The following is a 26905-nucleotide window of genomic DNA, read 5'->3' as shown; positions in this document are numbered from 1 at the left end:
AGGGAACAAACAAAACTCTTGTGGCCAGAAAGGGAGGTACAGGGGGCAGCAGTCAGTTTTAACATGCCCCTTCCCATGAGCAGAGTTCATACTGTGTGCCCTGACATGGTCTACGAGGAACAGAATGAATACAGGCGAGAATGGGGCCTGGAAGGTCTTCCTTGGCTCAGGTACAGAAGGAGGACCATCTCAAAGCAAGAGAGCGAGACAAGGCACGTAACTCAGCACATTAAAAATAAACTGGCAGTCAGGTAGTGGTGGCATATGCCTTTAATTCCAGCACTCGGGAGGCAGAGACAGGCAGATATCTTTGAGTCGGAGGCAGCCTGGTCTACAGAGCCACTTCCAAACACCCAGCTACACAAAGAAATCTGGTCGGGGGGGTGGGAGGGTTGTTGGAAGGGGAGACGGTTAGAAAGAAGGGAGTAGGGAAGGAATGGGCAAAGCTCGGTGGACCGGGATGTGAGGGAGGGAGGAAGGATGAATATGGGATCAGGGAAGAATATATTTCAACTAAGGGAGTCATTTTTGGGATTACAGGAGACTTGATTATATATGGGATCCCAGGTCCAAGGAGAGATCCCCAGATTGTTCTCTGGACAGAGGAGAGGGTGCCTGAACCGGCCTTGGCCCATAACCATACTGATGAATATTTTGCTTATCACCATAGATCCTTCATCTGGAGATGGATGACGATACAGACGGAGACCCACATTGGAGCACCGGACTGAGCCCCCCAAGGTCCAAATGAGGAGCAGAAGGACGAAGAAAATGAAAAAAGAAATAAGGACTGCGAGGGATGCTATCACCCACTGATACAAGGGGACGGATCTAATGAGAGTTTACCAAGGCCAGTTGGACTGGGACTGAACGAGCACGTGATCCAACCAGATTCTCTGAATGTGGCCGGATTCTCTGAATGTGGCTAGCCCGGAGTCTTTCTGAAAAGCCATTGACAATGACACTGGGACTTGTTTCCTCTGCATATACTGGATTTTGGGGATCCAGTCTGTTTGGATTCTCACCTTCCTGGACCTGGAGGGAGGAGGAGGAGCTTGAACTTCCCACAGGGCAGGAAACTCTGTCTGCCCTTAGGGACGAAGAGGGAGGAGGAGAGGGAGTGGGGGGAGTGGGAGGGTGTTGGGAGGTGGGGCGGAAATGGAAACTTTTATAATTTAATAAAATTACTTAAAAAAAAAGAAATACAAAGAATTAAATCCTTGTAGTTCATATGTTCTTCCTTAAAGTCATTAAAGTCTTTCTTAAAGTCTTAAAAAAAAAAAAAAGAAATCTGGTCTCAAAAAAAAACTGAAAAGAAATATACATACATACATACATACATACACACAGACATACACTGACGACTAGCAAGTAAACCAATGGCTAAAACTCTTAGCCTTTAATAATTGTATAATTTGTCAGGCGATGGTGATACACTCCTTTAATCCCAGCACTCAGGAAGCAGAGGCAGGACTCTTTGAGTTCGAGGTCAGCCTAGTCTACACAGTGAGTTCCAGGACAGGCTCCAAAGTTACACAGAGAAACCTTGTCTCGAAAAACCAAATAAGAATTGTATAACTCGGTCTATGGAAAAGAAAACCAGACTACCCACTGCATCCCAAACCATGAATGAATAAATGAATGAATGAATGAATGAATGGGACCTGAGATTAAAAAAAAAACCCATACTCTAGGGTGGGAGGATATGTGGAGAGAATGGGAGGAGGAGAGGGAGTGGGAATTTGGATTGGTATTAAAAAAAAAAATCTAATAAAAAAACCATATCCTGAAGCTACACCTGGCTCCATTTGACTGGGACAGCTCACTGGAAAGGGTAATTTCAAGGTAAGATGTGTCATTGGGCTCCACGGAGAGGGTGGGACCCCAAGCGGAAACTGAAGTCTGGAGAGACTTAACTAAGCCAGCTGGGTGGCACGCTCCAGGCGCACATGGCATGCAAGCACACAGGGCAGGACAGGCAAGCACAGAAACAGGGAGAAGAAGTGCTCGCAGAGATGCATGGGAGCACAGTAGAGCCCACCCTAAATGCGCAGCATCCAGGCGGTTGTCAGCTCCAAGGAGGCCCACCCTTCCCAAAGGCCTCATGAAGAGACCACAAGTGTCAGCTGGGCAATCCGGGGCCCCGGGCGGGAGTCCCAGCTGACACCCTTCAGGAAGAAAGGGGTAAGACTGTCTGCCACAGGAGAGGGAGGAACAGCAAAGAGCTATGATTTGCTGAGCTAAAAGAGAGAGATGCCAAAGAGAAAGGAGAAAGGGGGAGGGGCGACCCCAAGTTGTTGCAGCATTATGCAAGCAAAATTCCAGGCATAAGCCAGGAAATTCAAAGGTCATGGTTCCCACAGCAACAGCAACCTGACCCGGCAGCGTATGTAGTCTTTGGCAATGCCAGAGCCGAAGTGACTTATCATGCCAAGGCTCACTGAGCAGCTCGCCAACCACATACTTGCTGCAGGCACCCCCAGTAAGTCTGCACATGCCCAACAGACCATACCCTACTGCGTGAAGCTCACCTGGTGCCCAGGCCAGGCTGCACCAGGCCCACAACGGGCTTGGCAGGCCCCGAATCTTCTTGGCAGACCCTCATCCTGCCTCTACCCACACCTGCCCTCTGCGGGGGTTTTAATCTTAACTCCCTGTGAGGTGTATAAACCACAGCTTATCCAACTGGCTTGGTACAAGAGGGAGCAGGGAAATGTGTGCATGTGGGCTTAAAGGTTATCAACACTCCCTCCCCTTCCCTCCCCTCCGGTGGGGTCCCAAGCAACACTAAGGAGACATGGGAAGTGGCAGGGGAAATGCTTCAAAATATGCCACCAAGATGGCTCAGCATAAGTAAGGGAGCTTGCCGCTAAGCCTGACAACATGAGTCGGTCTCCAGAACCCACGTGGTAGGAGGAGAGAACTTCCGGAAGATGTCCTCTGACCTCCACAAGCATACAGTCTTAAAAAGAAAAAAAAAAGGTGACAAGCAGCCAAGCTTGGTGCCTCACACCTGTAATTCCAGCCCTCAGGAGGCAGAAACAGTGCAAGGACAGCCTAGCATCGGGACCTTGTTTTACTAAGTATGGTTAAATGTACCTGTAATCCCAAGCCTTGGAAGGTGGAGGCAGGCAGGGAAGATCAGAACTTCAAAGCCATTCTCTACATACCTACGGGAGTCTGGACACAGGTGGTCGGCAGGCCTGGCAGCTATGCAGAGGCACCAGATGGACACGGGGAGGTGGAGCAAGAGGGTGGCGGCCACGGCCACCCTTCTGTTCTCACCCTCCATCCTGGGGTGGGGTACAGTGGAGGTGATCCTGAGCCCTTTCAAAGGACAAGTGAGGGTTTTTTTCCTGAAGACACAATGATCACCAGAGAAGATGGAAGATTCAGAGTTCTCCTCCCACTGGGCCAGTGGTTCTCAACCTGTGGGTCACAACCCCTTTGGGGGATCAAAAGACTCTTTCACAGTGGTTGCCTGAGGCTATCTGCACATCAGATATTTATACTGCACAGCAGCAAGATCACCATCATCAACTAGCAATGGAAACAATGTTATGGTTGGGGGTCACAACACGAGACACCTGATTAGAGGGTCGCAGCGTTAGGAAGGTTGAGAACCGCTGCTCTGGGGTATGGCTCACGTGGGCAGCCGAGCTCCCCAGCTCAGGGGAATGAATGACTTTCCCGTTCCTAAGATCCAGGAGATCACACTCAAGGAAGGCAGCCAGGCCAGGTATGTGAGCAGCGGTCCAAAGCTGAGCATGCGCCTCACAAGGCTGGTCAGACATGCTCTGCGTATAGCTACAAGAATTAAATAAAGCTACATCCATGGAAGCACACGGCATAGAACTAACCAGAATCACACACGGATGGATGTTCAACAAGCCAGAAAAGTTTGCAGTGGCGTGGCTGCTTCCACACTCCGTGTCACGCTAGCATGGCGACAGGACACGCTGACCTCCATTCGAGAGGGCTGTGTCCGTATTAATCCTCTGTCTGCTTTTTAACAGCAGAAGCAGTAGCGCTTCGTGGGCATCCACACTGTGATAAGCACTAGTTCATACGCTTATTTTGGCCGTGATGTCATCGAGCCCTTTTAAGAATCTCACTGGGTGAGTATCAGCATCAGCTTTGTGTTGAGGACACAGTTGGGGGTGGTAGTCACGGAAACCAAACTCAGGCAGCCTGAGTCTAGGGCCTCCAAATTTAACCATGTCACATTTATCTTCAGTGTATGAAACTATGTCCCCAGCAGGCACCAAACACAGAGGCCAGAGCCACTCCAAGAGCGGTTCTTGGAAAGAAGTGTCAGCCTCAGGTCAACCTTGTGATCGCAGAACGGCAGGGGAATGGTGCTAAGTTCTGGCATCTCAGATGTGACTGTTACCACTGCCACCCCCCCTGACTGAAGCAGGTCCCATCAGAGTGGAAGAGATCACATTTCGCTTCAAAATTACACTTGTGAAACAGTCACCCGTGAATTCTCACGCCTCTAGGATAACACTAAGTGAACAAGCCTGGGAATGTTTTATTTTAATTTTTTAAAAGGTTTTTTTAAGTGTTTTGCCTGCAGGTACATATGTGCAACACATGTGTGCCTTCTGCCCAAAGACCAGAAGAGGATGTCCAAAGCCCTGGAGCTGGAATTACAGGTGACTGTGAGCAGCCATGCGGGTGCTGGGAACCAAACCTAGGTCGTCTGCAAAAGCAGCAAGTGCTGTCAACCACGGAACATCTCTCCAGCCCCTAATTTTGATTAATTCGTAATTAATTAACTTTGTGTTCAGAACAGAACCTAGGACCTCATGCATGTCAGTCCACCACTGAACCACGGTCCCTATTACAACCGCCACAAGCTTCCTATCTAATGACTCCTACAGTGTTCTTGTATTCAGAAGATCAGAACTCACCTTCCTCGGTTTCCTTACTCAGTCTTCCTGTCTCTTAGATATTTTCATTCTCGTGCTCCACCCCCTCACTGCTTGCTCAGATTACATGCAAAGAAAAAAATCCAACACATTCACTTACCCCAGTTTGGGCATGGAGACAAAGAGCTAAGAGAAACAAGGCTGTGAAACACACATTTACAAGTCATCCCAACTGTGTCCCCAAAGAACCCAGTATTCCCACCCACTGGTGAGCTACGCTGACCCTGGACGTCCAGCAGATTCTCTGGAACACCCCCGGTTCTCCCCACCTTGCCTGGGACACAAGACCTACTAGTGAGTGTAGAAGGCCACGTGACACCAAGGGGCAGCAAAGATGACGGTCAGCAGAACACTGTGGACTGCTGAAGTCTGCGGGAGGGATGGGGCAGCAGACGGCTCCACACTCTGGTCTGGTCCTTTGTCCACATAACCCAGACACACTCACTATTACCAAGCTTTATATTTCACGTGAGCAAACAAAGCCACAAATCCCGTTAGCTGACATTAGAGTTCCACGGGCAGCACCGGCAACAACAAAGCTCCGTTCTCCAGGTCTGGACTCACACACCCCTCAGAACACCTGTCTCAGCTTTCCATCCAGCTGAACCCAGAGTCCCGGGCACCAGTCACTGTGTCCAGTCAGAATCAATTTACACCTGGCTTTGGTTTCATCAGAGGCAGCCTGAGAAAAATGCCTTCAGAGGCTACAGGACCTGAGTTCTGCTTGCATGGGATTTCAAGTTTCCCAGATCTAAAACTAAGACTAAGGTCTTGAGATTAGAAAGCCGGAGACAGCTGGAGGCTAATTTGGCTCTCCAGACTTCAGTGCAGCAAACACTTGAAAACCCTGAACTGTAACGTGTATCCAGACTTCCTGGAGAACTAAAGGCAGGCTGGACTTGACCATAAGAAAAGAACATGTGGGGCTGGAGAGATGGCTCAGTGGTTAAGAGCATTGCCTGCTCTTCCAAAGGTCCTGAGTTCAATTCCCAGCAACCACATGGTGGCTCACAACCATCTGTAATCAGGTCTGGTGCCCTCTTCTGGTCTGCAGACATACACACAGACAGAATATTGTATACTAAATAAATAAATAAATATATTTAAAAAAAAAAAAAGAAAAAGAAAAGAACGTGTGTGCCTCATGGTCCAGATGCAACCTTGCAAAGGAAAAGACAACTCACAGAATGGGAGAGAATATCTGCAAACCGCATGTTTGGTAAGGAACTCGCTTTCAGGGTGTAAAAAGAACTCTGATCATTCAACAATTAAAATGATAACCAATTGATTTAAGTGGTCAACATCACTTCACTTCATACTTCAGGCAGGAGCTGCGTACAGTGGCGCATCCCCACTGTCCCGAGGGCTTGGGAGAAGAGTGGGAGGGAGGCTTGAGCCCAGAGTTCAGCGGAAGGGATGGGGCAGGGAGGGAAAGGCGGAAGAGTGAACGCTAGTAAAAATACTGTGAACCTGGACCTCTTCAGTGGGGCTTTGCAAACACACGTGGGCAGCTCTTCCTGATGCTAAGCACCGACTAACCAGACAACCCAGGAATTTCACTCCTATGTCTGCACAGCAGGGAGGAATGTCACACAGCCACACAAAAACATGAGCACTCCTAATAATAACACCACCAAGGAGTAGAGCCAACCTGTGCTACCTCAGTGATTCCTCTCTCTCTCTCTCTCTCTCTCTCTCTCTCTCTCTCTCTCTCTCTCTCTGTTTTTCCCAAGACAGGGTTTCTGTGGGTGTCCAACAGCCCTAGCTGTCCTGGAACTTGATCTGTAGACCAGGCTGGCCTCAAACTCACAAAGATTGCCTACCTCTGCCTCCGAGTGCTGAGATTAAAGGTGTGGGCCACCACTGCTCAGAGATCAGTTTAACCTGTAGGTCATGACCCTTCTGGCAAACCTTTATCTCCAAAAATATTTACATTATAATTCATAACAGTAGCAAAATTACAGTTATGAAGTAGCAACAAAAATAACTATATGGTTTGGGGTCACCACAACATTAGGAAGACTGAGAACCACTGACATGGATAAGGTGAACAAACAAACCCGCATGTGAAACGGGGCATGGAGGGCTGCAAGCTTACGGCCAGCCTGCTCTAGGTGGTAAATTTTATTGATCAGCTATAAAATGGAATTCTGATGTTCACAAAAACATGGATAAGCCCTAAAAACAGGCTGAGTGAAAAACTGCAGCCAGGAAAAACAACAACAAACATCTGACTATATGGCTCCCCTTGTAAGAAATGCCAGAAGAGCCAATCCACAGACAGTTAGAACGGAAGCCAGGGAGAAGCAGAGTTCATGGCCGCTGTGGGGGATCACATAATGTCCTAGAGTTGGTTACAGTAAATGCCGTACAGCTATAAAAACCACCGAACCATACAATTTAAATGATCTGTATGGTAGAACTATTGGGGTTTTTTTTTTTTTGATGATTTATTTACTTTATGTGTTTTGGTATATAGACAGAAGTTTCTCTCCTGCTCGGTTCCCCAGCCGTTCAGTCCCAAAGATACACACAAAAGCTTATATTAATTATAAACTGTTTGGCCTACTGTTCAGGCTTATTACTAAGTAGCTCTTATGACTTAAATTTACTCATTATTCTTGTCTATGTTTAGCCGCGTGACTTGGTACCATTTCTCAATGAGGCATTCTCATTCTGCTTCCTCTGCATCTGGCTGGTAACTGACTCTCTCTGCCTTTCCTCTTCCCAGCATTCTTTTAGTCTGGTTGCCCCACCTATACTTCCTGGCTACTGGCCAGTCAGCATTTTATTAAACTAATACAAGTGACAAATCTTTACAGTGTACAAAAGCATTATCCTATATCCCACAGCATTGGTACTTTGTGTGCAAGTGTCGGACACCCTAAAACTGGAGTTACAGACAGCTGTGAACTGCCATGTGGGCGCTGGGTATTGAACCCTCTGTGAAGAGCAGCCAGTGCTCTTAACCACTGAGTCCTATCTCCAGCCCCACTACAATTTTTTCAATTGATTTATATATAGTATTTTGCCTACATGTATGTATTTACACCACATGCGTGCTAGGTGCCTGCAGGGGTCGGAAGAGGGTAACTGGAGTGAGGGAAGGTTGGGAACTCACTGAAAGAAATCCCCAATGCAACCAGTGATTTTTTTTTTAAAGAAACCCGTGTATGTGTGTGTGTGTGTGTCTATGTGTGTGTGAGGTCATATGACAACCACAGTCTCTTTGCTGTGCTCAGCTATGGACACCAGGCTAGCTGGCCCATGAGCTGCTGTAGATGAACCCGATCTTGCCAAAGAACACTGGGTCTACAGATACACACCATGGAGTCCAGCTTTACATAGGTCCTGGGGATCTGAACTTTTGTCCTCACCCTCCCACGGTAAGGGCTTTTACCCACCGAGCTATCTCCATAGCCCCATTCAGTGACTTTTTCCTATGTCAGGTCACTACCCCAGCCTAGTTCACTCCTAAAATCAGGCCCAGTCTCTTAACCAAATATGTGGATTCCAGCAAGATATGAAAAGTACCACATACTTCCTTTGCTGCTGTTTAAAGGCAGCATCTCTCGTGACCAAGGTTGATTCTTACCTCCACTCCTAAGTGCTAAGAGGACAGATTGGTGGCACACACCCAGAAGGCACCATGTATTTCTGAGCGTGCCTATCACTACTCTTGTCCGTCAGGAGGGAAGCCTGGCCTAGTCCCTTACAGGGAGTCTGCCGAGAGAAAGAGCTGACAATCACACACGTCTGGCAGGCAAATGAAGGGGACCATTAGGAAATGAAGACACAGGGGGCCTCCCTCCCCCACCCGAAGTGACAGTTTCCCCTTCTGCCACACCCACCCTGTCACTGTTAACTGCTACACATGTCTGCCCCCACCCCATGTAACCTGTAGCTAGGGGCCAGGGGCCATACAACAGGTGAACACTGAAAACCACCACCAAAGCCTGTACAAGTCAATGGTCAATTCCTATTTGCTGACAGAAGTGTTTCCTACCTGAAAGAACACCAGAGCCCTCCTCCCCATCCAGCTTTCAAATGCCCATGGGAGTGAGTGGCCCATCAGCCTGTAGCGGGGACTCTCACATGACCCCCCAAAAGCACTTAAAGCTCTGGGCGCACCACCCTTTCTGTTCCAGACCTTCCACCTCTTTGCCCCTTATCATCTAGCTGCAGGCGCACGTGTTGCGCACAGGACAGCCTGCGGCACCCCTCCCGGCCTCACCCGCGGGCTGCTGCACCCCAGGCACCCTCTATTCTTGCCCACTGAACCACCGCGCCCCCGAAAGGGGTGAGGTATCACCCACAAACCTGGGAAGGACTATGAACCTGAGATACATAGGGTGTGAGTGCTGGGGTGCTGAGGGGGTTCTCAGGTGCAGTTCTGGGCTGTAGGGTTTTCTGGGGGAGGGGAGCAAGATACGCAGTCCTACAAGTGACCCAGCTTTAACTGCGAAGCGGAAATACCACCTCCCAGCTTCCTCCAAGCTCAGTCTACAGAAGGTCCCTCCCAGTCCCAGGTACACCACAGTCACAGCAGCCTTCTTGGCCTCTAGCCGCCTTCCCCAAGCCCTTCACTGTCTGTTATTTCCTTATTTAAGAATCACTACAGGGCTGTGTGTGGCTTGGTGGAAGAATACTTACTTAAGCAAGGGCAAGGCCTTGGAGCCCATTCCCAGCACTGGCGAGGGGTGGGGGTGGGGGTGGTGGAATCTTCTTGGAGAAGGTTTTAGTCATGGTTCTGTAAAGGAACAGAACTTATAGAGTATATGTATTCTACAGAGACCCCTGATAATATCTTCTCCCGGATGATTTCTCCCATGCGTGTATGTGTGCGCATGTGTGTGTGCATATATATGATTTTATTAGAATGGCCTACAGGCTGTGTGTGGTCCAGCTAGTCCAACAATGACTGCCCACCAATGGAGGGTCCAAGAATCAAGAATCTAGCAGTTGTTCTGTCCACAAGCTCGAGCCTTAGCTGGTCTTCAGTATAAGCCAGAATCATGAAGAGGCAGGCTCTAATGCCAGTAAAGGAAAGGACTCACCGGGGAGAGCGAGAGCAAGCAGGCAAAGATAGCAAGCTTCCTTCTTCCCTGTCCTTTATACGGGCTCCCAGCAGGAAGTGTGGCCCTGATTAAAGGTGGATCTTCTCATCTGAAAAGATCCAGTTAAAAGTAGGTCTACCCACTTCAAATGAAAAAGATCCCTCATGGGTGGACCAGACACTTGGGTTTTTAGTTCATTCCAGATGTAGTCAAACTGACAACCAAGAACAGCCATCACAGAAAAAAAAACCTATTTTCAGGGACACCCACGGAAGCACCTGGAAGTCTTAGGGGTACAACTTGTAAGAGATATCAGGAAAAATTCAAATGTCAAGAACAAGAAAACACATCTCAGCATGGTGCAAACAGAAGACCCACAAATGTCCCTAAATTTAAAACAAAATAAGTTATCACAGATATCAAAGTCCAAACTTGCTACTTAGTGTAACCGTTTAACAATACAGAGCCTCAAGAGTCACTTCAGGCTGTTGGTGGCGACATCTGGCTACCCAGCATCCTGCTGTCCCCTTCTGCGACCCTGAACTCAGGACTCAGGCGCTAAGGCAGAGAAGGGACCAGCACCTGCTGCTGCTCCAGCCTGGCGGAAGAGGCTGCGATCACACACTGCACAGACTTCCCTCCTGTTCTGCAGCCAACTCATGAAGCCCCTAACAGCACGACGACAGGGGACCAAGGTGGACTCTGCTGTCCACACACATGGTCGGATGCTCCCAGACACCCTGCTAGGCCAACGTGTCCCACCGCCCAGTCACCCACTCAGTGTGTTCTCGCTGCCGGCTTCACAGCTGTTTTCAAGGACAGACAAAATCTGCAAAGGACAGATGACCTCACGGGGCTTCCACGCTACAGGAAGAAACACAGAAAAGGCTCTGACCAAACACCTATATACCACAGACTCCATGTTAGCTGCTGTACTAAGCATTTATCAACACCAAATCACACTCAGCAAAAATCCTGAGTTACATGTTATTCTACAGATGAGGTAAGAAGGAACCCACCCAAGGTCACGCATGTAAACGGTGACGGCAAGACCTAAAACCAGGGGTTCTGCTCTAGCTCCAAAGCTATATACACCCACTCAATAAGAATAAATAAATTAATTATCATGCTAGTCGGTGGAAGGCGCTCTAGAGAAACAGAGAAAGTAGTGGGGGTTATGTGACTCTGAGACCTGGTTTCTTTATGCAGTCCTGGCTGTCCTGGAACTCACTATGTAGATCAGGCTGCCCTTGAACCCAGAGATCCACTTGCCTCTGCCTCCGAAGCGCTGGAATAAAGCCATGCAGATACTTCTTGCCACGCTAAGATTATTTTCCCCCGTGCAATACAGTTGCCCAGCCTGTTATTTTTTTTTTAATTTATTTGTTTTATGTGCATTGGTGTTTTGCCTGCATGTGTAAGGATGTCAGATCCCCTAGAACTGGAGGTACAGGCAAGTGTGAGCTGCCATGTGGGACTGGGAATTGAACCCAGGTCCTCTGGAAGAACAGTCAGTGCTCTTAACCACTGAGCCATCTCTCCAGCCTCAGCCCAGCCTGGCCTTACTCTCCTAAGTTCAAGCAATTCTCCTGCCTCCTATAGCAGCTAGGACTATAAGATCAGGTCAATATACTCAACTTTACATGGAAATTTTAAACTGATTTGAGCTTTCGAGGTTTTTAGGTTTTCAGTCTTGTGGTACCTTAGGAAAGGGTGTTTCTTTCTGCTAGATGGGAGGGTCTGTGTGAGGCCCATAAGCAGGGACATGCAGGGAATATATCCAAAGCAAAGCTAAGTAACCTGAGCAGGGGCAGCAGGGGAACAGGAACAGCTGCCCCAAGGTTGCAGAACGCTCATTAAGTCTGACCTGACTCTGTATCCTTCCTGCTGTTCACTGGCTACTCATTCATGTTCTGTTGACTTCCAAAGTGAACAGTGAACTCTGAAAACAGAGCCACAACCCCACTCCCAAGGTCTCTGGGTAAGTTGGTGCTGCTCAATGTGTGTGTGTGTTGTCTTGTGGAGTCCATGGACTAGAGGATTCAGGACAAGCAGGCTTGCCAGGGCAGCTTGGCAAACCCTATCACCAAGCACCCCTGCATGAGAGGAGGGTGTGTCCCCATCTGTGCCGAGGAAGCAGCATGTGAAGGGCACCACAGGCAGCTTCGGAGCACACCTGCCTGGTTTCACTCTCACATCTGGCAGCCAACACCTTCCCTGACTCAGAATGGGAGGCAGAACCATCCACTGACTTCTGAGCTTCCCGCCTAGCACCAGACCCAGGATTTCTCATCAGGAATGGGTAAGGGGGTTACAGAAGATGCAGAGGATACCACACCTTCACCCTCACTGATCTGATGGTTACCCAGCCTCTCAATGCCTGGCAAGGCCTTAAGACTACAGATGATGGGGCTCCTGACTTGGCGTTTCATATTCCTGAATGACATGGGTCGGCTCTGAAAGGGTCAGTGATAACTAAGCACTGAGAAGGGCCCGGGCAAATCGACAAAGGCAACAGACATTTACAAAGGCAAAGAGTGTTTAGATGTAACAGAATTTAGCTCACTGCATTTGGATCATCCACTTTACACTTAGAAGACAGCCTTTCCTTTCTTTCCTCTCCCCTCACCCAAGCAGAACAGCAAGAATCACATCCCTCTGGAACCAAGGGCCGTGCACTTAAACACCCCCCTTTCTGGATTCAGTCTTTTTAAAAAGTAGCAAAGAGAAAATCACCTTGGCCCAAGTCAGAAATGTTAGGACCCCCTCACACACCTTATTTCCAAAGTAAATTACTGAAATTTCACTTCATTTTATTTCCCAGATGAAGCCTGGGGTGGTAAGATGCATCTTAGAACTCATGGTCCGCAGGCTGAGAAACAATGAAAGAGAAGAAAGCCCAGCTGTGCCACAGCTTCCACAGATCACGCGTGCTGTGTCCGCAGTCCTGTGGGCGGGCATCTTGGCACAGCTGGCAGGGACAGCAAGAGCTATGTGAGAAAAGACAGAGAACCAACCCTCAAGTTCAAGACAGTGATAGCAGGTGACCCTCTGGCCTCACACTGCTCTCCCTCCAGGCCATGGCTACTCCCGGGGGACCACTGAGTAGCCCCAGTTGGCATGCGGGAGGATCCCATTGGGTCTAAGGCAGACAGCCCCATGAGAAGTGCCCGTTACTGTCTCAGTATGGCAGTTCTCTAGCAATAAGAGCTGCGGGAGGGACACTAGCTTCAAAAACGTTCAGGTTCCAGCTCCACATTGGTGCTGAGTACCCTGACGCCATGGAATCTTATTTTGGATAACTCTGCACCGAAGTGTTCCCAATAGAGAAGCGGGATGGCAAAGCAACTGGGGCAAGACGTGAACAATGAAATCTAACACATGCATCTACAGAACAGCGCTGCTCTTGCTGCTTCTCCTAAATAGGAAATTTTGCCAAAATATTCGCCTGGCCTCAACACACAGCTGTTACAGCAGGACTTCCTGCCAGTGCACCCGAAACCAAGGCGGCGAAAGAGGCTGACAGGCAAGACGGCATGCCTGTGGAGGGAGACAATTCGCACGCTGACAAGCACCTGGAAGCACGGACAGACTCTGCTCCCTTGGGCTTTCTCCAGCACTCACGCGTGCTCTTGGCTCATGCTTCCGGGCCCTTGTTACTGAAAGGGGCCAGGAAATACCTAACCAGAAGCTCCCGCTTTGCCTGGCTCCCCCATCTCCTCACTGCTAGCTAATCAGAATCCTCTTTCCAGAGGTCTCTGGCATCAGGTCCCTTCCTCTTTATCTTCAATGTCAACATCCTGGCCCAGTCCTTTGTCATATTACATCTGAATTATTACCAACTGCTGGGGGTGAGCAAACACCAACCAGTGGCCAAATCCAACCTCCAAGTTAATAACACTGTCTTTATATAATTTAAATTATTGAGGGAAAATCAAAAACAAGATTCATTTTATTTATACGTTTGTTGTTTTTTGAGACAGGGTTTCTCTGTTTAACAGCCCTAGCTGTCTTGGAACTAGCTCTGTAGAACACGCTGGCCTCAAACTCACAGAGATCTATCTATCTGCCTCTGTCTCCCAAGCGCTGGAATTAAAGACATGTGCCTCCATCACCCAGTAAGATTCATTTTTATAATAAATGAAAATTACATGAAATTCTTATTTCGTAAATGACAGCTTCAGTGGTCTGTAGCCACACCCATCTGTACTGCATTGTCTTCAATGCCTTCCCGATATTCCTGGAAGGCTGTCCTCTGAACATGGGTGGACAAAGCCATCACCATCATGAGACCCTCATGAGATCAGAACTATTAACAGTCCCTCGTGGAAGTGGAGGATTCCCAGCTGGGCGCGATCCTCCCTGAGCTGTGTGTGGCGGGCAAACACTTCAGCATATGAGAAGCGGAAGGTTGGCTGGGACGGGGACCCTTAATGCAGCTTCTGGGAGGTCACCGCCCACCCTGAAATAGAGCTTTACAGAGATGCGACTGTTTTGGGGTGACCCATATTCATTCCTCTAAGTGAGCCCAATGTATTCCCAAAGACGAGCATAAAGTTTCTCTGGTCGGCAGCAGTCTACCTGGACAATGTCAAAGTCTGTCAGGAAAAGTCAGAAAACAAAACAAAGGCATAGTTGAGGGGGCTGCATCGGAAAGGACCCATCTCGCAGAACTGAAATGCCCCTCCCCCGCCCAAACACAAAGTGTGCCGACTCCTCCCACAACGACCCTGCGCCCCCATCTCTCCGACCCGTTCCCTATCTTCCAATATGACTTCCAAACTGTTACTCTGGATGCACCACCTCCATAACCTCTGTCTATAAGGTGTGCGGAGGCATACACAGACCCTGGGAACCAAGTGGCTCTGTGCATGTGCTCACGGCCATTCTCATCTTTCAGAAAGCCCTTCTCAGCTGGCCTCCAGTCTGCCTTTCAAGGCTCCGGGAAGAATCCTGGCTCCCTCTCCTCAGCTCCCACTGCACCTCCATCTACCCTCATCACAGCTCCGACCACACTGCAAGGGATTCAGCTATTTGTGTGTCTGTCTCCCCAGCGACACCAAGATTCCACAGGGAGAGGAAAGCAGCGTACTCACCTCCAAGCACCCAGGCAGAGCCTAGCACAGTGGTTCAGGTTCAAGGTACTGAGCTCAGCTCCCAGGGAGCAGGGCTGCCACTCACTGCCTGTGACGTCCTGGGCTTGTTCTCAACCCTAAGCTACTGCTTCCGTTATAGGTCGTTTTCTCTGTGCTGCCCAAGGATTCACATAGAGGTGGCCTTACACTGGAGCACAGTCAACCTACCAGGGCAACACTCTTAAAATTGACTATCCTGCCAGGCGGTGGTGGTGCACGCCTTTAATCCCAGCACTCAGGAGGCAGAGGCAGGCGGATCTCTGTGAGTCTGAGGCCAGCCTGGTCTACAAGAGTTAGTTCCAGGACAGGCTCCAAAGCTACAGAGAAACCCTGTCTCGAAAAACCAAAACAAACAAACAAACAAAAGATAATATGACTGCCACTTTCCCAGGAGCCATCAGCCGCCAACAGTTCCTGGAGTGAAGGCGAGACTTCCCGACCGCCCCCACACCTTGCTATGCTGGGATTGGTTAAGCTTTCATGGAGCTTGTGCAGCTGTACTGACTGCTGAGTTCGGAGGCTGCTGGGTCTGGATGACACTGTTTCCCTGTATTCATCCACAGCCTCTGGCTCTTAAACTCTTCCCATCCCTTCTTCAGCAATGATCCCTGAGCCCTAGAAGGGGGTGAAACACAATTTTCTTTTTCCTTTCCCTCCCCCTGCCAGACAACGTTTCTCTGTAGCTTTGGAACTTGTCTGGATCTCACTCTGTAGATCAGGCTGGCCTTGAACTCAAAGAGCCGCCGTCCCCGCCCCCCAAGTGCTGGGACTAAAGGTGCGCGTCACCACCATCCAGCCAGACATTCTTGATGAGCAGGAAAAAAAAAGGACACAAAGTTGAGCGGGAAAAGAGGGGGGAGACGGATAGAGGAAAGCACTGTAAAACTTCCCAAAAACCCAGACCTAAAAAATTTATAGAGTGTGGGGGAAAAAAGCAGACATTCCTAAGTGAGCAAACATTTATATAAACAAGATAAAGTTGTTTTTTTTTTTTTAAAGGACGCTCTTCTCACCTAAACAATCATCAATGACCTAGGCTGCATATGAATCACACCTCCTTTGTAGGCCAACGGTCAGTGTGAACCAGGTTCAAACCCGAGGTGGCTCTCCATGTACTAAGGGTTCATAGTACACGCTAGTGTTTCTACGTCCTCACCTGTGAAATTCAGATGACGTAGAACTGACTGCGCACACATCACCTAAACGAACACTGGGCAGGTCACACAACTGGTTCTCAGAAGTTTATACTGTAATCGCTCTTGTTTTTCCCAATCAATGACTCATACTAGTTTTGCCTTTATATACACAAACACACACACTCATACATACATACACATGCACAAATTCACATACACATGCACACAAGCATTCACACACACACATACATACACATGCACACAAACATTCATACACACACAAACATACACATGTACACACATACACTCATACACACACACACACAGTCTATGTCAGTACTACATCTTCTGAAGCAGGCAATGACAACATACATTTCTACCAACCTGCCCTTGCCCTAAAACCCAGTACAGTGCAGCAGGTCAAGAGACCGATCAATAAGTTAATGAATATATGATTTCAGGAAGTTTAAAAGATTACTAGTAGGAGAGAGAATGCTGAGCAGCGGGGACGAGGCAGACAGTTCTCAGAGAGCCAGCAAGACGGGGAGGCAATTAGAAGGGCGCAAGTGAAGTCAGCCTTGGATGGGACTGCAGGAAGGGCCCAGCGGCAGGTTGAGCTCCTCCCTGAAGCTGGCACTGCTCAAGATTCCTGTCTTGCTTTCCCACTCCCAGGACAGGAACCTGCTCCTAGCTCCCTGCACGGCCTGAATCCACACATGCTGCCCAAGGCTACTTCCTACCCGAGAAGGAACCCAGTGCCCCAGGCCTGCACTCCAAGTTCAGAAGCAGAGGCAGGAAGGCCACTGTGGGCCCACCATGTGCCTGGTGCAATTCTGCCTGCCTGTAGCTGTGAAGCAGAGGCATGCCATCTACCACCCCAATGATCCTGGGAAGGAAATGGAGCCCAGGGAGGTTAAGGAACACACATGAGGTCATACACTCTCACACCTGGTTTCAGAACCCATGTCCCTAACCACCACATAACCCAGAGCCTCTACTCTTGAGTCAAAACCACTGTGTATGTCTGAGAGAGCTCCGACAAGCTAGTCTCTCCGATCCTTATGTTCCCAACCTAACCAGCGGGCATCACATAACTATGCATACTCAGTGTAAGGAGAAAAAAAGAGACCATAACATAAAAGAGACGGGTTCCCTTTCTAACCCAGCCCAATCCCTCCCGTACCACAGGAGCCCTCTTGGTACCACTGACTGTCCTGCCTTTTGCATGTGCTCAAGTATTTTAGAGCCCGCAAGAGCTTGCAAAACAACCTGGTAACAAACAGAAGGCAGGCAGCCCTACATGGGACGCATGAGGAGGCAGCGCAGTTGGGAAGACGGCACAGACAACTTCTGGCGTGCTGATGAATAGTGCATGAGCACAAGCTGGGCCAGCCCGCCCCTGCCAACGCAGCAGACACCCTGATGACAGCCCATGACGGCACCTAGCTCCACCACACCCGCAAGCCAAGACGTGAGGCCAGGGAAGCTGGAGGCCGGGTGTCTAGTCGTGGGAGGAAGAAGTAAAAATGATGGGCGAGCACGGGAGGTTGGGGGTGAGCAGGGGAGGTTGGGGGTGAGCAGGGGAGGTTGGGGGCGAGCAGGGGAGGTTGGGGGTGAGCAGGGGAGGTTGGAGGCGAGCAGGGGAGGTTGCTCATGCGCGTAATCACAGGCCTTTGGAAGCTGAATTCAAGGCCAGCCTGGCCATATAGCAAAACCCTGTTTCAAAACCCACAACAAAAAGGCAAGCTGTCATTTGTACCAATGGTGAAAGATCAGAATGTTTAAGATTATATACAGACAAAGAGTCACGATCCTAGAGAAGGAACTAAGTCTCACAAGACAGGCACTATTTTATTGGAGGGGGACACATTCCCGTCCATCACCTTTAGGCCCATGAGCACTGCTCTGGGATCACTGGCCAGAGAAAACTCTTCAGGAACATGGGCCAAACATGCTCAGCAAATGGAATCAAGCCGGTCCACAAGGAGGCTGGAAGACACCTGACTTGTTTCCAGGCTATACAAGCCATTTCCACTGGAACGGAGCTAAGTGGCCCAAAGGTCCCGAACAACAGGAAACTAAAAAGAAGCAAAACTGTATGGCACTGAGCACACAGCACTGAGAGGTCCAAGGAGGCCTTTGTCCGCATCAGCTCCCAAATATAGCAAGATGAACAAAAGGTGGGGACTTTGGAGGGGAATCTGAAACAGGGCTCCATCCAGGCTCCGAGGTCAGCAGGAACAGTGTTGGAGCCGTGATAACGTGGTTCTAAACCCCAAAGTGACAGAGGGGCTGGCTGGCAGCATGTCCTCTAGGAAGGTCTATACTGCCACTGGACTACCTGTCTCTCTACTTGGCAAGCAGTGGCACCAGATTCCCAGGGGTGATGGACCCAATGGCAGTCAGTCTGCAGGAAGGGGAGGTGGCCCAGCCCTTCCTGCAGCCAGGGTCCTTGGGGAAGAGCTACAAAACAACCCAACCCAGTTGGCAAAATACAAGCATCCCAGCCTCAACCACAGGGAGCAGGTAAAGTCTAGAAAGCCTGAGAGCAGTATGCAAGAGACAAGCAAGCCAGCCTAGGAGAGAATCCTGCTGCAGCAGTATGGATCTGCTTGCCGAGAAAGTGCAGGGATCCTAACCAATTAAATCGCATATCACCATACAGGATGGCGTACTCTTTTTGTGCTGCCCCGCACAAATATGGTAACTTCCTGCAGCCTCCGTAGTTCTTCAATAAACACGCCAAGTGTGACGGTGTCAGTACCTGAAGCCCTTAGGGAAATTCCCGCTCCTCCTTGCTCTCTGGCTGAGTGTGACACAGACCCAGGAACTCTCTCTATTCCACCTTCTCTGCCAGGGCTGGGCACACAGCGGTCAGCGAATCCTGAGGGCTTGACTCAACTTACCACTGGCTATTTCTTCTTCAACCCCTTGTCCTCTGCTTCCTCAATGGGTCATCTTATATGATGGTAATTATAGGCTCGGCTTTATGCAATTTACTGAGTTTATGGATACGACCTTTCTGGAAGAGTGAGCGTCCTTACTGTCAAACTGGGAAGGGGAATGGTGTGTGTGCACAGGCGCTTGACCCGTACGGACACTCGGGACGCAGCAACTATGATGGCTACTCTGCGATCACTGACCATCAAGCCCATTTGTTCAGAGGCCCTTAAAGTACCAAAGAGAGAACGCTGGCTCCCACCCACCACCTCTGCAAGGCTGGTTTTGAGAATAGCCTACCTGTCTGGGAAACAAACTGACAGCACCCAAGTTTCTAGTTAAATACTTCCTTTTTCCATTTTTACAGGAAAATAAGTGAATCCAACTGGTCAAGGCCTAACTGGGTCAAAGGCTCCACTCTAAAAAAGTCCGCTGGTCAGTTAACTACACACAGTGGTGGGTTTCCCAGCCTACCTCCCATCCATGAAGAAACTAAGATGAGGACACCTGATTCGGGCTTCAGCCTTGGGAATGACAAACCCACGCCAGGGCCAGCGAGATGGCTCAGTGGGTAAAAATGCTCGTGGCACCAGTCTGACCAGAGTTTGATCCCTGGAATCCACAGTGAAAGGAGAGAACTAACTCCCCAAAGCTGTGTGCATGCACGCACGTGTGTGCATGTGCACACACTATATACCATTAACCACTAAACACACACACACACACACACAGTAACAGAAAATAAAATCACTGAAGATTTAAAAGAGAAACTTACACCAGGCAGAAAAAGAAAAGGTACAAATGAACAAGGCTGTACTCAACACTTCCTAGATCCCGCAGCACAGCCCATGGCCCATGAAGACCTTCCTACAGTCCTGTGCAGGCCTCCAAATAAGAGAAATATGGCCAGACATAGGCTGGGTGGTGGTGGCACACACCTTTAATCCCAGCACTCTGGAGGCAGAGCCAGGCCAATCTCTGTGAGTTCGAGACCAGTCTGGTCTACAGAGAAAGTTCCAGGACAGGTTCCAAAGCTAACAGAGAAATCCTCTCGAAAATCAAAAATGGCCAGACATGGAGGGACACATCTTTAATCCCAACACCTTTAACCAGGAGGCAGAGAGAAGAGGACCTTCGAGTTCAAGTCCAACCCTGTCTACAGAGCAAGTCCCAGGTCCAGGGTGGCAGAGTGAGACCCTGTTTCAAAACAAACAAAACTAACTAAATCCATGAGTGAGCCCAGTGCTTCCTCACCCATCCCCTGAAGGCATTTCAGCCAGGTGACTAGAGGGAGGGGGTGTGATTACAGTTTTTCAAAGTCACAGGAGTTGCCAGACAGTAGTGGTGCACACCTTTAATCCCAGCACATGGGAGGCCAAAGCAGGCGGATCTGTGAGTTCCAGGTCAGCCTGGTCTACAGAGTGAGTTCCAGGACAGCCAGGGCTACACAGAGGAAAAAGTCATAGGAGTCTGTGAGGCCACAGGGAACCCTGACACCACTACCTTCTTAGTGGAGAGAGGGATGGTAACAGCACTGCCCCCTGCTCCAGCTGGCGGCACCCAGGCTTGCCCAGGACACAGGCTGCAGTCAGGGCTGTCCAGTGTCGGCCACCATGATCACGTGATCAGGGCTGTTATTAGCCCGATGGTTCCAGCGGGTGGCTCTCCCCACCTCTCCCTTCGCCATTCCAGAACCGTGAAATCCCAATCCCAAGGCAGTGGGAGGGGGGTGTGTGTGGCTATCCCCCCCCTCCCTCTTCTTCCTAGGCTCCCAAGGTAGAGAGTCTTCCCAGGCTCCAGAGGCAAGAAAGGGAAGAAGGCAGGATCAAACAAAGTAAAACTCTGTCAGTTTAATTGGTGCTGGGGTTCAAGGGCTCAACCACAGGGCCACGCCCACAGGGCCACGCCCACAGGCCTGAGCAAGTCTTTTAAAGCTAAAAGGGAAAGTCAACAATAGTGACAGGTTAGCAGCTCCCTATGTTGTCCCCTTCCCGGGGTTCACCAGAATGAGTCTTTCATCACATATACAATGTAACAGCGTCTGTAGACCCTGCCAGTGCAGAAAGCCCCCTCTGCTGGCCACCAGCCCCTCTCCTCAACTTCACCAGCAGTCTCAACTCCAGAGCCAGGCACTACAGAGGGAAGCAGCCGTTGACAGACACAAAAGGGCTCCACCATCTCCCTGGGGCTCTTCCTGTCCAGCAGAAGCTTCTGTTCCCCCAGCTTTACCTGCTGAGGTAAAGTCCACAGTCCCCCTTCTCCCGTCTTTACTCTGACGATCTCTTCCTTCCATTTTATAAGATGCAGCAGTTTCCCACCCTCCTGTGCAAATCTAACCGGCCAATGGAGACACAGCAGGGTGAGAGAAAACCGCCTTCCTGTCTTCAACAGTCCTATCTGCATGCCTTCAGACAGCTGAACCGCCCTGGAGAAAACAGCTGATCACACATGACTGAGCCCCGCGGGACAGCCGTGTCATTCTGCCTCACGGAGTATCTAGGCACCCAGGTGTGTGACCTCTACCCCACCCCACCCAACCCCACTGTCCCAGAGGGCTCTGAGGAGTGGAGCCAAAGACCACAGAGGAGCTGCCTGGAAGGGGAGGGAAAGTCCACCGAATGAATTTAGGTAAATTTCCAAACAACGGCCCCTCCAATTCCCCACATAACCGGATAATGTGCTACACTATCCACGGAAGCTAAACCCCGGAAAGGAAGCAGGTGCTCAACTTTCCAGCAGAAGCAGAGAAGAGCAGCCGCCTTTCTGCAGACCTTAGCAAAAGCGCCAGGTCTCCAAGGCTACTATTTCAGCCGGGGAGAAGCTGAAAAGGTCTGAGCAATGGAGTCGGCCGCGGGTCAGAGGACCACATCCCCCATCTCTGAACCACGTCCCCCGTCCCTGAACCACCTCCATCCTCTCTGTTCCGATCGTCCTGTCTGCTTTGATTAAATACTTCACACTCTCCAAATAGAAATGTCTTTCACTTCTGGGTTTTCCCCCCCTAAAGTAATGACTGTTCACTGCAGAAAGTGGGGGTGGAGGGAATAACAGGTGTCAGGACCCCAAAACCTGCCCATTAGTCACCACCTTTGCCTGGGGCTGGGAAGATACTGCCCAGAGTAAGACCCTAAGGTTGACCCCAGCCTTGCTTTTACCCAGGGCTTTCTGTCACTCCCTTGCCCTGGGATCTCACCGATCCCTAGTTCGTCATCTATGAAACAGGGGGCATACCGAGAATAAGTTACATACACAGAAGTGAAGAGCTGGTGCGCTCCTAGCACAGGCGCTGCCTAGCAATCAAAGAGTAGTGCCATTGCTTACCAGCAAGCAGGAAAGGACAATGGTCTACCAGAAACCTTTCAGCACACAGAGGGTGTGGGCGTGTTTTCCTCCAGAGGTATCAATGGAAAATACCATGAAAAATCCAACTCCAGGATCAACGGAGCTGTACTCAGAGCCAATCATGGCACTTCTGTTCCTTTATCTATAAATTGGGAAAACACTGTACTATAATTTGACTACATTACAATTACAGTCAAGTAAGAACCAATGACATCGGTGAGGGAGTGGCTTCCCTCACGAAGTGAGGGCTAAGCACCTGCCTCCAGAGAGGATCAACTAGGGAAGAAAAAGAAGTTCCTTCACCTCTTCAAAGAAAGAACTGTAACTGAATCCTGAGTCTGGCTTCTGTAAAAATGTCACGCCCAATATCATGCAACATAAACAAACCAATGATGGTTCTTATTTTCCCAAGTACATTAGCTCTGATAGCCTTTTAATCTGCTCATATGACCAGCTTCAAGAAGGGAGGAGACACATGCAGTGGCTCCCTGCTGAGCCCAGAGCAGAGTCCAGGACTGCTACTCCTGCCTGCTGGTCCAGCTTCAGGAATCCTGGCCACTTCTCAGATGTCACTGCCTGGGAAAATTAAGTAATGATTCTAGTTCCACTTGGACATGCCAATGCACCAGGTAAAATCCTCACCTACAACACACACACACACACACACACACACACACACACACACACACACACACAAAGAGTAACCAACACCCCGGAGGCAGAGGCAGACGGATCTCTGAGTTCTAGGCCGGCCTCATCTACAGAGCTAGTTCCTGGACAGTCAGGGCTACACAGAGAAACCCTGTCTCGAATCGTACCCCCCTAAAAGTAATCCAGATCGAAGAAAGGGCCAGCTCTCCTACTGAATGGCAGTTAAGAAAGGTCATCCTTTCTTTCACAATGCCAACACTGAACCTGGAGAGATGGTTCAATGGTTAAGAACACTCACCGCTCTTCCAGAAGACTAAAGTTCGACTCCCAGCACCCATGTCAGACAGTTCACAACCACCTGTAACTCCAGCTCGAGGATCTGACACCCTCTTCTTGCCTCCAAGGGCGCCTGCACACATGTGGCACACACAGATACACACTCACACTCCCCTGTAAATAAAAATAACCATTTAATATGGCAACATATTGTTGGGTGTAGTGGGTCACACGGGTCATCTCCGCACTCAGGAAGTAGAGGCAGGAGGATCAGGGGCTCCCTGGCCACAAAGCAGAATTGGGCAGGTCATCCTTGGCTACATAAGGAGTTCAAGTGGCACAGTGGTAATTCCAGCACTGAGGCAGAAGTTTCGAGGGTGCGGAATCAGCCTGGGTTACTTAGCAAGTTAAGGCCGACTGGAATAGACATAAAGAGACCCTGCCTCTAAAAAAAACCAACCAACGAACAACAAAAATGTATAAGGCAGATGGAAAACCTCAGTTTTCATTCTTTGATTTCTCCCGGTCTAGAAGGGCTTCACTGACAACCTCCTATTAAAATGTCTAGAAAGCTAAGACGTGGGAGAAGGAGGGAGGGGAGCTGATCTCCCAGTTCACAGAAAGGAGGATGAGAGGCACAACTCCATCCCCACCCAGGTTTTCCAAAGAACACCTAACATGTACTCTCAGCACTGTGCAAACACCTACTATGTCCTCAGCACTTAATAAAGAACACTTACTATGTCCTTAGTATTGTGCGAAGAACACCTACTATGTCCTTAGTATTGTGTGAAGAACACCTACTATGTCCTCAGCACCATTAAGAACACCTACTATGTCCTCAGCACCATGAGAAGAACACCTACTATGTCCTCAGCACCATGAGAAGAACACCTACTATGTCCTCAACACCATAAGAACACCTACTATGTCCTCAGCACCGTGAGAACACCTACTATGTCCTCAGCACCGCGAGAACACCTACTATGTCCTCAGCACCGTGAGAAGAACACCTACTATGTCCTCAGCACCGTGAGAACACCTACTATGTCCTTAGCACCGTAAGAACACCTACTGTGTCTTCAGCACCGCGAGAACACCTACTATGTCCTCAGCACCGCGAGAAGAACACCTACTACGTCCTCAGCACCGTGAGAAGAACACCTACTACGTCTGCAGCACTGTGGGAAGCACCCTTCCCTCATGATCTTCTCTCCCACACCGAGAAACCACAGGATACAAACATCCTGGTAGGGTGAAAGCCCCAACCGCTGGCAGTCAAGTTTTAGACTTCTCAAAAGTTGGTGCTATCCTAAACACAGAAAAGAGCTCTAGCTGAGGCACCAGGTCCAAGTTCTAAACAATTCTTTGCGGAACCACCCACCAAACAGTCATAGCTATAATTCTGAAATCAACTCCTGCTACTTAGTATACCGCTAAAAGATACTTCAAGACTTTTACAACCTAGAGCCTAAGAAAAGCTCACTGTAAGGCTAGAATAACTGAGTTGAGTGCATGTGGCAATCAAGTATGAAATTTATGACATCCTCTTAAAGGCTCTAGGGAGACACGCTCACAGAAGGCAGCCACAAAGAACAGCATCCTCTGTGGCTGGGTCTTGAGTGAACTTATTCCTGCTGGCAGCAGCAATCTGTAAGATGTCTTTCCCATCATAAAATCTCACTCTCTCACCATCAACCCAAATGATCGTGTGTGTGTGTGTGTGTGTGTGGCAGACTGTCAAATGGGGCCAAGTACACACTGATGTCCTGGTATTTAAATGCTATTCTCTCCATCCACAGCACACTTTAAATAAACAAATACCACTGTTTGAAATGATCTCCGTTGCCCTGCATTAATCCATTTCACACAAGCCATAATTAATGTCTGACTTAAGCACTAAAATCAAAGCAATACGGATGTGGTGTGTATTCTTGGAAACAACTTTCTGTCTCCAGACTCAGGAGAAAAATCAGTCAAGATACAAGGCTGACCCACGACCCCAATTGCTCTGAGGCGCCTGAAGGACCCCTTCTTCCCAGCAACAATTGTGAAAGAGTTGGATGATGCCCTGCCAAGTAGAGACGCCAAAACCTGCAATCGGCCATCACGCCGGCTGGCTGTCTGAGAACACCAGACAAACCCATATCTGGGTAGGGCTCTCCAAGGTTATTCTTAAGCGAGGGGTGTCTAGTGTGCCACGGGAACCTCCAGCAGTGTTGTCACTTTGTAAGGCAATTAGGAAGGGGGGCGGCGCTGAAATAAGAGGCCCCGGTGGTAGCCTGCACCCCACTCAGTCTACCACCAGACGGAAATGTCAAGAGTTCCCTCATGGCCACCTGCCATAACGACCTCAGCAACCTACACACTGCGCCTGCTGAGATCCAGACTAGGGACATCGGGGAGCGCAGTCCCACTCCAGGCTGGGTCTTCACCCCTACAAAGCCGCCTTGGGCACACCCAGTCCAAGCCGCTTATTCCCGTTCCTACTAGCGAGATAGCTCTCTTGAGTTCCCCCTGGGCGCGACCTGACCTAGCACCCGATTTCTGGAGGTCAGGGACCCGGACACGGGCCCGGCAGCGCGGGAAGCGCAGAGGGGCTTCCTCGCCGCACGCGTCCGCCGGAGGCAGGCTCCAGGCACAGGGCGGGCCGGAGCTTAGGGGCTGCTCGGCAGGGTTGTCTCCAGCCACACATCGGGGCGACGCGGCCACCCGCGCCCAAAGCCGCCCGGGAGCCAGCCGCCGACCCCCGGTACACCGAGGCGCAGCGTGGGCGGGATGCGGCTGCTCCCCAGGAGCGCGGCGCTCACCTCTGCTTCATGCTGCTGTGTCCTCGTGGCCGGCGGGGCCACCCAGCCGCGCGCCGGGACACGCAGCCGCAGCCCCAGCGCGCTAGCCCGCAGCGTCCGGCGCGGTAGCAGCAGAGCGGCGGCGGCAGGAGCGGCGCCGCCGGGGCGGGGCGGGCACATGGGAGGGCGGGGGCTGCGGCCCTCCAGGCTAGACCACCGACCCCAACGGGGGCGCTCGGGCTCAGGGGTCCTGCAGATCGCTCGTGCTTCTCGTTCTTAGAGACCGGGTTGCCACTTCCAGGCTCGGTTCTATCAAAATCTCACGAGTCACATCAGAAGGTAAAGGAATGCACAGCTGCCACTCCCTCCCTCCTGTTCTCTCCCCCCACGGCCTGGACCATATGGTACATTCCAGAATGCCCAACGGAGTAGGCGAGGAAAGAGGTGATTGGCTGGGAATCTTGGAAGGGGCGAGAAGCCACACAAAACGGCCAACAGGATAACACCGGGGGCATATCAAAACCGGCCAGACCCGGGACTAGAGGACGCCCTTAAAGGGGACTTGTTTGTTGCTCTCAGAAGCCGCCACAAAACAAAGCTAGAATTCTCTTCCTGATCTTATCCAGATGGGACAGAATAGAGGTG

The 26905-nt window shown here is 50.1% G+C and overlaps 1 protein-coding gene across 12 annotated transcripts in view; it reads right to left on the bottom strand.

The window, feature by feature from the left end:
* Nucleotides 1-26419, bottom strand: part of Mical3 (microtubule associated monooxygenase, calponin and LIM domain containing 3) — a 182780-nt gene extending 156361 nt beyond the window's left edge. For all 12 annotated transcript variants that reach the window (XM_087904301.1, XM_087904290.1, XM_087904294.1 and 9 more), the window contains exon 1: nt 26282-26419. The gene's annotated coding sequence lies outside the window, so the exon portion shown is untranslated. The remainder of the gene's footprint in view (nt 1-26281) is intronic.
* Nucleotides 26420-26905: the final 486 nt, after the last annotated feature.

Source organism: Myodes glareolus, chromosome 3, assembly GCF_982192425.1.
Source record: "Myodes glareolus chromosome 3, mMyoGla1.1, whole genome shotgun sequence".
Lineage (NCBI taxonomy): Eukaryota > Metazoa > Chordata > Mammalia > Rodentia > Cricetidae > Myodes > Myodes glareolus.
The sequence above is the reverse complement of the archived record's forward strand: the minus strand, read 5'-3'. Positions and strand labels throughout refer to the sequence as shown.